We start from the raw sequence: 12,312 nt of genomic DNA, 5'->3' as shown, positions 1-12,312 counted from the left end.
ACTCTGATAGAATGACAGCAGCAACATTGATTTGTCATTTTACAATACTGTCATTTCCAACCCAAAAAAATTTATGGATACTGACTTCAGTTAGAAAAGCTTATTAACTTGTACCGTAACCATGTTCTGTCAGAACACAGTATTTCATTCATTGTTTTGAGAGCTAAGGTTATAAACAAATTCTAAATTTTGTGCTTTGAAGAATCTTTGTGGTATTCAAGAGGTAAAGAAAATTGACTGTCAGATCAAAAAAACTGACATTTAGATGTGTTCTTCTTTTTGATTTCAACAGAAGAGAAAAATTTAGTGGCAGTCATTCAAAATATTTCTGCATTCTACAGGGAGAATGCATTGTTAAGTTGCAGTGTAAGAGTGTGCCATTGTAACAATAGAAATTTGTAATTTTTGACAAGTCTGTTATTCATGAGGACCATCTCAAGACATAAATCCATGATGAATCATCTAAGTCAGTCCAGCCAGTATGAGATTTAAGGAAATCAGTTCTGTCAATCATTGTGTGACATCTGCTTTGCCAGGAAATATGACGTACAAATCAACAGGTGATAATTAGTGCATCACTGTGTACCTGTTATTTAGTGTGTGAACAATATTCACCATCCTTATCCAAGATTGTTATTTTAGTGAAGAATATTTGCCTTTTTATGCCAACATCAAAGAGAGAAATCCCAATAAAAATGTGGAACATTTCTGACCATCCATTGAAAATAATAATTCGCATTTGGTATCATGTAATGCAAATTTACATCTTATGTATGTAATTGTAATAGCTGACATTTGCTGCAAACAACAGAGGCTGCATCAAGAACTTTTGCAAGGTGATAAAACAAATCCACAAACTACCAACAAGATTAAAGCTGCAATTAAGGAGCTTGGTTGGGAGGTTACTACAGTTCACAATCTTCTACTGATCCAGACACATCACATGTCAACATTTTATAGTCTCAGTCATTACTGAAAAGCTCTTTTCTAATGTGACAACTGCTTATGCTGTAACCAGCAGAGTCAAGAACCTATCCCAGATTGGAAAGACCTGATAGATAATGGCTGAGAATAAATCATGTAACTTAAAATTTCCAGACATCCCAATTAAGAGTGTATTTTAGTTTATTTTATAGTGCAGAAGTTGGACTAAGAATAAAAGATATGTGAAATGGAGAAAACTAGTTAAAACTGGAAAACCTGGTAAATGATTCAGGAATGGATTTTATCAACTACACAAGGAAAAATGACAGTCTTGAATGGCACTGAAAAACAGAATTGGAGATATCAGTTACATTCCTGAACAAATTTCATAATAAAAATTTATGAAAGGAAGTGTGTCAGTGAAAAATGAAGATGTATTTCGAAGTCACAAGCAACTATGGGAAACAAACTAAGAAGAGCAGCCCAATGAAGAGCAGTGTTACTGTCAGATAGTGATCAGTAACAACCTGGCGGTATTTGTATTAAAATGATTTATTATTTTTATAATGTGCACTAGTCTGCACATTTTTATTTTTGGCTAACATCTAGAAGCAATGTTCACTGAAGCATTTTATCAATATTATAAATATTAATGCCAAAAACTTATTAAATGGTCCACTGAAATATTTGGTACTAACGACCCTCCCTGGCTTTGCAAGAGTAGTACTAGGTACCTGCAGCCAGAAGACCTGTCTGACACACCAGTAATTTTGTTTACAGGCATCTGCATAGAGTTATGATTAGAATTCAGAGTACCGTGTTAGGTAATTGAATATCATCACTTTTGTATTACTTGAACAGTTCCAACAGTGCTTGTTAGCAGAATTCTCATCCATATTTAATTGGAGTTTTGAGTGGCATCTCGTGGCAATAGTGGGAGCTGCAAGCTACATTGCCACCTGGTCCCCCCAACCTCAGCAACAGTTCAGTGCATGCTATGGCCACTTGCTGGTTGCCTGAATGCAGCATCAGTATGGCTCAGTATGCCTGACAGTAACAGAATTTGGTGCAAACTACAGCCACTTACTAGCTGCTCAGCTTCAGTGCCATCCAGTGGGAGCTACATTTTCTGTGCGACTTTTTCCCACATTTTCACTTCACACCTCTTAAATATTCATGAGCTTAACATCTGACAAGCCCTGCATCACAGGTACTTTAGGAAGTCTGTAGTACGTCACACCAGCCTTCTGATGGGTTAGCTCACACTGGTTTGGTGTTGCAGTTGGGCAGCCTTATACATATACCACATATGGATAATTCTAGAGGGTTCTGCCATTCCCCACCAGATGGCAATGGCACCATTTCACAGTGACAGTACACTTTAATTCATCATATTTGGCCAATTTGCATGAAATATTTGTAAATTATAAGTGCAAACCTTCCTCATGAATTAGTCTATTAGTGTAAACTGTATCAAATTCCCTACAGTAGTTCCCGAGATTAGCCTGAACATACAGACAGAAACCACAGTGGGGGACTTCAGTTTATATATGTGTGGAATGGATGGAAGATAGATGTAAGGTATAACATGCACACTTTAAGGCGTTTAAATAAATGTTGCATTGCTTGTAGTTTGCTGTAAGCCTTTTTATTTGACTCAAGTTTAGTTGGCATCTCAGAGGCATGAAAGTTTACGTAAGGATCGTTTTTAAATGGAAGTTTAAGTAGGTGGCTCTATGATCATCATCTGCGTGTCATGTACAAGATATGACTGAAGCAGTTTAGTGGGACATTTCAGATGCCTAGGAGAAAAGTTTCCCTTGTAAAAATGCGTGGGTTGCAATCGAAATATATATACATATATATTTTAAAAAATATATTAAAAAAGAGGGGGGGGGGGGGGAATTCCAGTCAGAAAATTATTAAATTCACTAAGAGACATGTGCACTGACCTGAATTTACCACCCAGACATAAACTTATAAAAAATTATGAGAGCAATCATAGCTTTTGGAACCACAAGGACATATCCCCTTCAGCAAGGAAAGAAAATAAGAAGAGTAGAAGGCCAGCATCAAACCAGCTAAGAAACTAATGACTTAGTAAAAATAAGGAATGAGGAGAGACCAGGTTTTCAAGAATTTTGGCAAACAGTAGTGTATTTATCAATACCAGAGTTGGAAAGTTGCTACTCACCATATAGCGAAGATGCTGAGTCGCGATTGGCACAACAAAAAGATTCACTCAGTTATAGCTTTTGGCCATTAAGGCCTTTGTCAGCAGTAGACACACACACACACACACACACACACACACACACAGTCTCAGAGAGCAGAAAACACAGCTCTCTGAGACTGCAGTCATGTGTGCGAGTTGCGTTTGTGTGTGTTTGTGTGTGTGTGTGTGTGTGTGGGCGCGGGTGCGCGCGTGCGTGCGCGTCCGTGTCTACTGCTGACAAAGGCCTTAATCGCCGAAAGTGATGATTGTGTGAATATTTTTGTTATGCCTATCACGACTCAGCATCTCTGCTATATGGTGAGTAGCAACTTTCCTTCTCGGGTATCGTTACATTCCATCCTGGATTTTCCATTATTTAGTAGTTTATTTATGTAATTTTACACTTCCTTTCCCCAACCTTTCATGAGAAATGAAAATGCTTTCAATAATCTTGCAATCCAAGCATTATTTCCTGCTACAGGTGACACTGATCACTTGTCTGAATAACCTCTGACATTTACTGCAATGCTGGTAGCTTTAGTAAGAGTGGCTGGATAGTTCATGCTTATCCAGACAAACCTGTGTACTGGACCTTGTTCAGTGACTGAATACTTGCTTTATGATACAGCAGTGCTGACAGATTATCTAGTTTTAGAACTTCATTATTTCTGTTGATGCCATTCTCAGTTTTTTGAATTTATATGTCCTCTCTCAACATTTTGCATAGTAAAACACAACTTCTCTTTTAGAGAATCATATGTGGTTATCCCCTGTCAAGTCTGTTTTTATGTTCCTTGAGCCCTGTGTTCAACGTTTTTGTTATTCCAGTGTAAACGTAGCCACAAGTACAAGAACTCTTGTATAATCATCTTGACAATAATCTAGGATGCAGGTGTCATTTACAAAATTCAAACATGTTCACTTGTGTGTACACAGCATTTTTCCATTACAAATGTTTTTGTCATTGTGTCCAAATCTGATAGGATACAATCATCTGTGTATCTTATTGTTGATTCAACAGTTTCTTGTAGAGGCTACCTTTAACTGATCTATTCCCCCTCCCAACTCCTGTGGCTCACAGATTCTCTAAGCATTGTCCAACAGTGATTTAATTCCTTCTCTCTTCTGCTTGGTAAAGGTATTTGTTTTTTAGGCAGGTTACCATCATCCATGTAGAAAACTGTAAGTAAACTGCCAGTCATACATCCAAAACTGAGAACTAATCATATGCTTTCAGTGAGAACTTTGATGGAATTAATACCATTCAAAAATTTAGAAACTCAGAGTTGCATTTATTCTCATGATCATGTCACAAAAGTTCAACAACAAGCCGAAAATGTAGGTGGGGCTCTTCTAGGACATACAAAGAGCTGTTGCTTCAAAGTTTTGCAAATACAGTTATTAGATAACTTTTGATTGGATTTTCAATTATTACTCAATCACGTTGATCATAGAATTTGTTGCCTAGTTGATAGTAATTTGAATGGGACAATATCTAGAAAGATTTGTTATGACCTTTATGATGAACTTCTACTTGTGATATCACCTCATTCATAAAAAATCATGCTGAATATTGAAGTATCAGATTGGCCATAATATCTGTAGAACTCAATTTGAGCACTGTAAAGTCAAATTTTTCATGTAAGTGTGTGTTTCTCTGATAAATGGCTGTAAGACAGTGGCTCCATGCTTGACAGTCTCAGTGGTACACCTGGCCTGCAGTTTTTTGGTAAACAATACGGTCATGGTGATGTATCTTCTGACTTCAAGAGATACTTATTGTCTTTGGTAGTAACAGAAAGACCCACTAAAGCCAATTTTCTTCTTACCCCATTAGCATTGCTCTTATCTGCCTGGATAATAAGGATTTCTATATCAGTATTTAAATCTCTAAGACATTTATTTCCACCTCCTGTTAAGTTACTGTAAGGTGATTTGCTCTTATTAAGTATTCTGGGAAATTCCATGTATACTTCAGTGACAGCTGGATTAGCTACAATATAGATCCTAACTTCAGTGTTGGATTATCCTAGATGTTGAAACAGTATATTCCCTCCTTGGAAAGTATAGTTATTTCCTTCTAATATTGCTCTCTGTATGACATTTTAATAAAAATATGATCAGTTCCTGATTTTTTAAAAGTATAAGCCAGAAAATATATTTAAAATTCCATAGATCCTTGAAGCAGCCATTGTAAGGTATTCAGTTAAAAAATACTCCTATTACACTATTTTTCTAAAAGCAATACTTGTTGGTCTTATATGCAGTGTCTCAAACTACTACTGCATAGGATAAGGAGGACAGAAAATATGTGAAATATTGTTTCATTTAGATCTAGAGGTTAAGACATGGAAAGGTATTTTTCGCGCGGGATGAAAAGAATTTTTTGATTCCTTACATCAGTGTATTTATTGAATTTGAATTTGTTGTCCATCTGGCCTCCAAGAAATTCCAAAAAAAGTTTCAGATTGTAAGTGAGAAAATTAATGCTTCATAAGTTAGATATTTTTGAGATAAAGAGCCAAGCATCTTGTTATGCAAAATTTATATACTAGTTCAGGCATAATATTGGCTGTGTTTGGTATGCTTGAGTTTGGACACACTATCAGTACTCTCATAACATCAAAGACCATAACTGTTTCTAAAAACATTTATTTGTGTAGTTTAAAAACAAGAATTTTGCTAGGTAGTGAGACTTATAGGACGACTTTTTGCCCAGTATGATTTTAGTTGTTGTTGGTCATGCAACTCGTTAATGTGATGCTTTGCTTACCACTGCAGAGGTTTAGTTCCAGCCATGCAAGTGACATGGTAGTGATATAATATCTTAGTATCTCATAAACTGATATATGGCTGGGAGAGTGGTGTGCTGACCACATGCCATCTGTATCCGGATCCAGTGACGCCTGTGGGCTAAGAATGACATAGCAGCCAGCCAGTACCATTGGGCCTTCATGGCGTGTTCAGGCAGAGTTTAGTTTAGTTTTATCTTTAGTAAAATTTCAGGGTACATGCAAAAATAGGCCTTGGAAATGTCAGAGAATATATACATGATATTATTTTCTTTAACAGTCTCATTTGTGAGATCAAATAAGGCTTTGTCTATAGAGGAGTTTTTATGGGAACTAAACTAAGAGTTATTTTCTGGCTGTGTATGGCAGAAAAGAGGGTCTGTATTTTATTGTATGCAAGAACAAAGAGGAAAGAGAAATTGTCATTTTAGATTGGGAATTGTGTCGGCATCCAGCTTTGTTTTTTTATACTTCCATTGCAGTTCAGCACTGACATTGTTGTGACTGAATATATTTGCTGCTTATTACAGTAAAGTAACTTTGCAGTTATTAATCAGAGCTCTTTCTTCATGCTCATGTAGTTTCTATGTTTTACGTGGCTACATGTTTCATGTTCAGTGTAATTTTCTTTTGGATTTAGTATTTTGTGTAGTTTTCTAGGAAGGACGAAGTGCAATTGTTTGCATGTAGTTGACCAGAAGTCTTTTTGTTTCAGCTGGTGTTCCTCACAGTTTCATTTTAGGCTTTATTTAGCTAATTTTGTTGATGTGCTCTGTGTATCATATCTATATTTTCCCATCCTACCGAACTCTGAGAATTTCATTTGACTGTAGGATTGAGTGCTGCTTTCTTAATTTCCATCCCTTGCCATAGAGTATGGAATTTTATGCTTATTGCTTAGTAGGTGTGTGAGCCAGACAACACATGTGGAATGTTTGTACATAAGTACATGAAAATAGTTGTGATGTAAAAAAGTTGTAGCAACTAATGAATTAAAACATTCAAAATGTTTTATGAGCAACTTCTGTGATTTTAAACTGGGTACATTAAGTGCAGAAAAACTGATTTTGCGTATCTGATATTTCAATGAGGATTGCACTGTGGGTGGAACATGAGGAAACAGCAACAAAAGTTGTAACTTCACACTATCAAGACAATGACAATAATAATAATAATAATAATAATAGCAAAATGAAACAGACAAAGAAATAGGGGAATGCCCCAGTCAAGTTATTGGAACTTCGCATCATAGTAGTTCATTACAGGTCTGATATGAAATCCATGAGAAAATAGAATGGAATTGAAAAATTTAGAAATATATGAGAATATATGAGATGGTTTCGTAAAAATGTCACAAACCAGACTGAATGCTGAGCATCATAATACTGTCAATGATTTTTACATGCCAAAAATGTTAGTAGAAAGGTTTGACTAAAGGCTAAAAAAATCTCTGAATAAATATTTATTGCAACACAAGGTGATCTCGTTCGCTTTAACATGGTGTTAGTACTTGGCATAGCAAAAACTGCAAATAACTGTGATAGTATAGTATAGAAGGATTTTATGCTATTATTATTATTATTATTATTATTGGTGTTACTATGTTTTATAAACATGCTTTTGGCATGTTGCCTTTCTAAATGAATCTACACAGAAGAATTGTCAAAGATATAATAAAGGTATTGCCTAAAATTTATCTGCTACGGAATGCATGCAAGTGTGCATTTAGAACCATAGTGTATTTGCCAGGAAGTGATAGTCCTAGCATGTTATCCTGACCTGCACACACTGATACAGGAATATTACGTGAGCATGAAAGTGACTTAAAATGTGAGAAAACTGCACCTACTATCATAATGCTTCTGCATCATATGCAATATATTCAATGTCTCTAAGAATGAACTACATTACATTTTCTGTGTACCCTTTGATGTTCTAACATTTATGTTTGACCCCGCACAAAAATTGTGTTCTCTAATGTAAGCTTGTTATGACTGATGTTTCTCTTGTGAATGAATGCTGATAAAAATACAATGAAAAAAAATTATTAAAACTATGCACTACGACTAATGTCTCGTATAATATCGGTACCAATCTGATACACTGCCAAACAATGCTGAAACATAACAAAACTCAATACTGTCTCATTTCATTCTTCTTCCAAAGCTACACACATTTTTACTGCATCACATCTTCATGTTGACCAAATCGGCTTGCATTGTCTTGAAAATAGACATGAATATTAGATAAGTGCACACTGCCTGACAAAAAGGTGAAGCATGCAGAAGACATGGTTGGATGTAAATGTAATTTCTTACATGAACACATTATTGGCAGGTATGTAAATAATAATAGTTGCAATTTTTTATGACAGGTAGAACAGCGATCAGAATTCATTATTACTGTTCATCTTAAGTGTTGTTACCAGGCCTGGCAGGATATATAAGGAGTGTGAACAGCATCACTATGAAGGACATGGAAATGCCACATACTCATGTCGGACAGCATTATCAGCTCCTGATAGAGTTTGAAAGGAGCCTCATTGTAGGTCTCCATTTGGCTGGCTGGTTGAATTGTGTAATATCCAGATTTCTGTGCATTTGGAAGTTGAACTGTCCTGATGTTGGACTACATGAGAATGAGGGCAGGCATATTTGTCACCTACATTCTGGTCGACACCACCTGACCATCGCTAAATCATGCACCAAGCACATTGTAAGCCCTTCACATTTGCACCTGCCATCCAAGAACAAGTAACAGACTCCCTGCAAAATTATGAGTCTTTCCACACCATTGGTTGGAGACTAGCAGTGACTGGAACAGGAAAAGGAGGAAATGACAGTAATACCCATAGCCCTCCACCACACGCCATAAGGTGGCTTCCAGAGTGTAGATGTAGATGTAGGTGTAGATGTAACTGCAACTGGACTAGGGAATTACCATCCCATATGTAGACTGACATTAACACCATAACACAAATGGCTGCTTTTGGAGTGGCTTCATGATGGAAGCATAGACTGCTGGTGAATGGCACTGCATTATGTTCAGTGATGAAACATGGTTCTGCATTACCACTGAACATGGTCATCAGTGAGTATGGTGAAAATCTGCAAAGAGGTCCCATTCTTCCTATGTTTTGGAGAGACAGTCTGGTGTTACTCCTGGTGTCATCATGTGTGGAACAATTGGATTTGACTTAAGGTTGTGACTGGTAGATACTGAGGGAACTCAGATGGCACAATGTTTTGTTGTAGATGTTCTGCGTCCTCAAGTGTTACATCTCATGCAGCAGTATCACAGTGCCATTTTTCAACGAGACAATAATGTTCCATATATGACATGTGTGTCTATGAACTGTATGTGTGATGTTTACGTATTCATGTGGCCAGCAAGATCCCCAGATCTGTCTCTAATGGAACATGTGTAGGACCAGCTCATATGTTAGCTCCATACTGGTACAAGTATCCAGGATATCAAGGTCCACAACTATTGTTAGTTGTGGATCAGCTTACCTCAGGAGAGGATACAACAGCTTTATAACTCCCTTTCCAACAGTGGGTTGATACTGTCAAGTTCTTTGTAAATTTAACTCAATTTTGTGATTACTGAACTAACATTACATACATTCTCAACTCAGGAAGTTTCATTTTGTTTCCTCATTCCCTTATTGATGCTGTACTTTTTTGTCAGGCAGTGTATTTATCACATGAAACTGGATAGAACAGTAAAAGTACAATCAAGGATGAGAAGTAAAATTTCCTGAATACCTACGTTTGGCAGAGAAGTTACAAAATAGCATTGCTTCAGTCGTTTGAGAACTCCAGTCACCTATATATTAATTAATTGTTCTCAAGTTTTTCCAAATTCTTCTAGGTATATAACCATGTTTTAAAATGAAGAAATATTTTAGACACTATTGCAACTGTCCTTGATCAGGCTGTGTTGCGTACTGCTATGTCAGTCTAGTATTATACAACTCAGTATAATGAGGGCCACTTGGTATAATACAGTTACAAATCTAGAACAATTGTGTGAGAACATTTTATTAGTGGATATTTATTAAACACTGTATGGTACTCTTTCTCAGAAATAATGTGCACATTCACGTGATCAATAAACAAATATCTGGTGTAATAGTATTAGTTAGTGCTCAAGTAAAATGATGCTGAAAGGGGGAAAAATTTAGTTGTATTCTGAAAGCATATATTGTGTGCCATCTGTTTAACTTAATAATGTTTGTTGTGCATAAATCACCCTCATTCTCAAATAAAATATTCTGCATTATTTCCTTCAGAATTATTTAGCTGCTACATGTTCTCAGTTAGACAATTTTAATAATTTCATTTTTATGATCATTGCATCATCCATAACTGGAAAAATGAGTTGCCTAATTCAAAAGTAAAAGTGACAGCAAAATTATACACCCCTTATGAACATTTGCTCTCAATAAACTTTTGAAATGGGATAGATAGTGCAGGGACAACTTTTTAGCAATTTAAAGGAAAAAAATTATGAACACTTGATAGCCTAATCTTTATTCCTGTTACACATTGTTCATCTGAAGAAGTACATGTGTTTATTATGTCTGACAAATTACTTTGTTAAAAAAACATATCACAATTTTACTTCAGATATACACTCCTGGAAATTGAAATAAGAACACCGTGAATTCATTGTCCCAGGAAGGGGAAACTTTATTGACACATTCCTGGGGTCAGATACATCACATGATCACACTGACAGAACTACAGGCACATAGGCACAGCCAACAGAGCATGCACAATGTCGGCACTAGTACAGTGTATATCCACCTTTCGCAGCAATGCAGGCTGCTATTATCCCATGGAGACGATCGTAGAGATGCTGGATGTAGTCCTGTGGAACGGCTTGCCATGCCATTTCCACCTGGCGCCTCAGTTGGACCAGCGTTTGTGCTGGACGTGCAGACCGCGTGAGACGACGCTTCATCCAGTCCCAAACATGCTCAATGGGGGACAGATCCGGAGATCTTGCTGGCCAGGGTAGTTGACTTACACCTTCTAGAGCACGTTGGGTGGCACGGGATACATGCGGACGTGCATTGTCCTGTTGGAACAGCAAGTTCCCTTGCCGGTCTAGGAATGGTAGAACGATGTGTTCGATGACGGTTTGGATGTACCGTGCACTATTCAGTGTCCCCTCGACGATCACCAGTGGTGTACGGCCAGTGTAGGAGATCGCTCCCCACACCATGATGCCGGGTGTTGGCCCTGTGTGCCTCGGTCATATGCAGTCCTGATTGTGGCGCTCACCTGCACAGCGCCAAACACGCATACGACCATCATTGGCACCAAGGCAGAAGCGACTCTCATCGCTGAAGACGACACGTCTCCATTCGTCCCTCCATTCACGCCTGTCGCGACACCACTGGAGGCGGGCTGCACGATGTTGGGGCGTGAGCGGAAGACGGCCTAACGGTGTGCGGGACCGTAGCCCAGCTTCATGGAGACGGTTGCGAATGGTCCTCGCCGATACCCCAGGAGCAACAGTGTCCCTAATTTGCTGGGAAGTGGCGGTGCGGTCCCCTACGGCACTGCGTAGGATCCTACGGTCTTGGTGTGCATCCGTGCGTCGCTGCGGTCCGGTCCCAGGTCGACGGGCATGTGCACCTTCCACCGACCACTGGCGACAACATCGATGTACTGTGGAGACCTCACGCCCCACGTGTTGAGCAATTCGGCGGTACGTCCACCCGGCCTCCCGCATGCCCACTATACGCCCTCGCTCAAAGTCCGTCAACTGCACATACGGTTCACGTCCACGCTGTCGCGGCGTGCTACCAGTGTTAAAGACTGTGATGGAGCTCCGTATGCCACGGCAAACTGGCTGACACTGACGGCGGCGGTGCACAAATGCTGCGCAGCTAGCGCCATTCGACGGCCAACACCGCGGTTCCTGGTGTGTCCGCTGTGCCGTGCGTGTGATCATTGCTTGTACAGCCCTCTCGCAGTGTCCGGAGCAAGTATGGTGGGTCTGACACACCGGTGTCAATGTGTTCTTTTTTCCATTTCCAGGAGTGTATTTTATACTTTAACCAATATCTGAGTTGAAGTAGTTCATTTATATGTAATACAGTATTGCTTGACAAAATAACATAGAAGAATGGCTATAGCTCTTATGAAAGGGTTCAGAGGTGAAAGTGGCCATCACACACATACACAGTGCATTTATAAAAAGAACAAACTCACACTACTGCTTCATTTTTGTATTATGATAATTTTGAACCAGTATGGTGGTACTATACTGAAGAACCAATACAGTGGTACTGTACTGAAATTGCAATTGGGTTTAGACTTTGACTGCAGTATTTGTATTTCATGCATTTGTTGTGTTTTATCACTT

General features: G+C 38.4%; 1 protein-coding gene across 8 annotated transcripts in view; it reads left to right on the top strand.

The window, feature by feature from the left end:
* LOC126161747 (sodium bicarbonate cotransporter 3) overlaps positions 1–12,312 on the top strand; it is a 1,146,839-nt gene that overhangs the window by 1,107,831 nt on the left and 26,696 nt on the right. The gene's annotated exons all lie outside the window — the stretch shown is intronic.

Source organism: Schistocerca cancellata, chromosome 2 (genome assembly GCF_023864275.1).
Source record: "Schistocerca cancellata isolate TAMUIC-IGC-003103 chromosome 2, iqSchCanc2.1, whole genome shotgun sequence".
In the NCBI taxonomy this organism is placed as follows: domain Eukaryota; kingdom Metazoa; phylum Arthropoda; class Insecta; order Orthoptera; family Acrididae; genus Schistocerca; species Schistocerca cancellata.
Note: the sequence above shows the minus strand (reverse complement) of the source record. Positions and strands in the feature narration are given on the sequence as shown.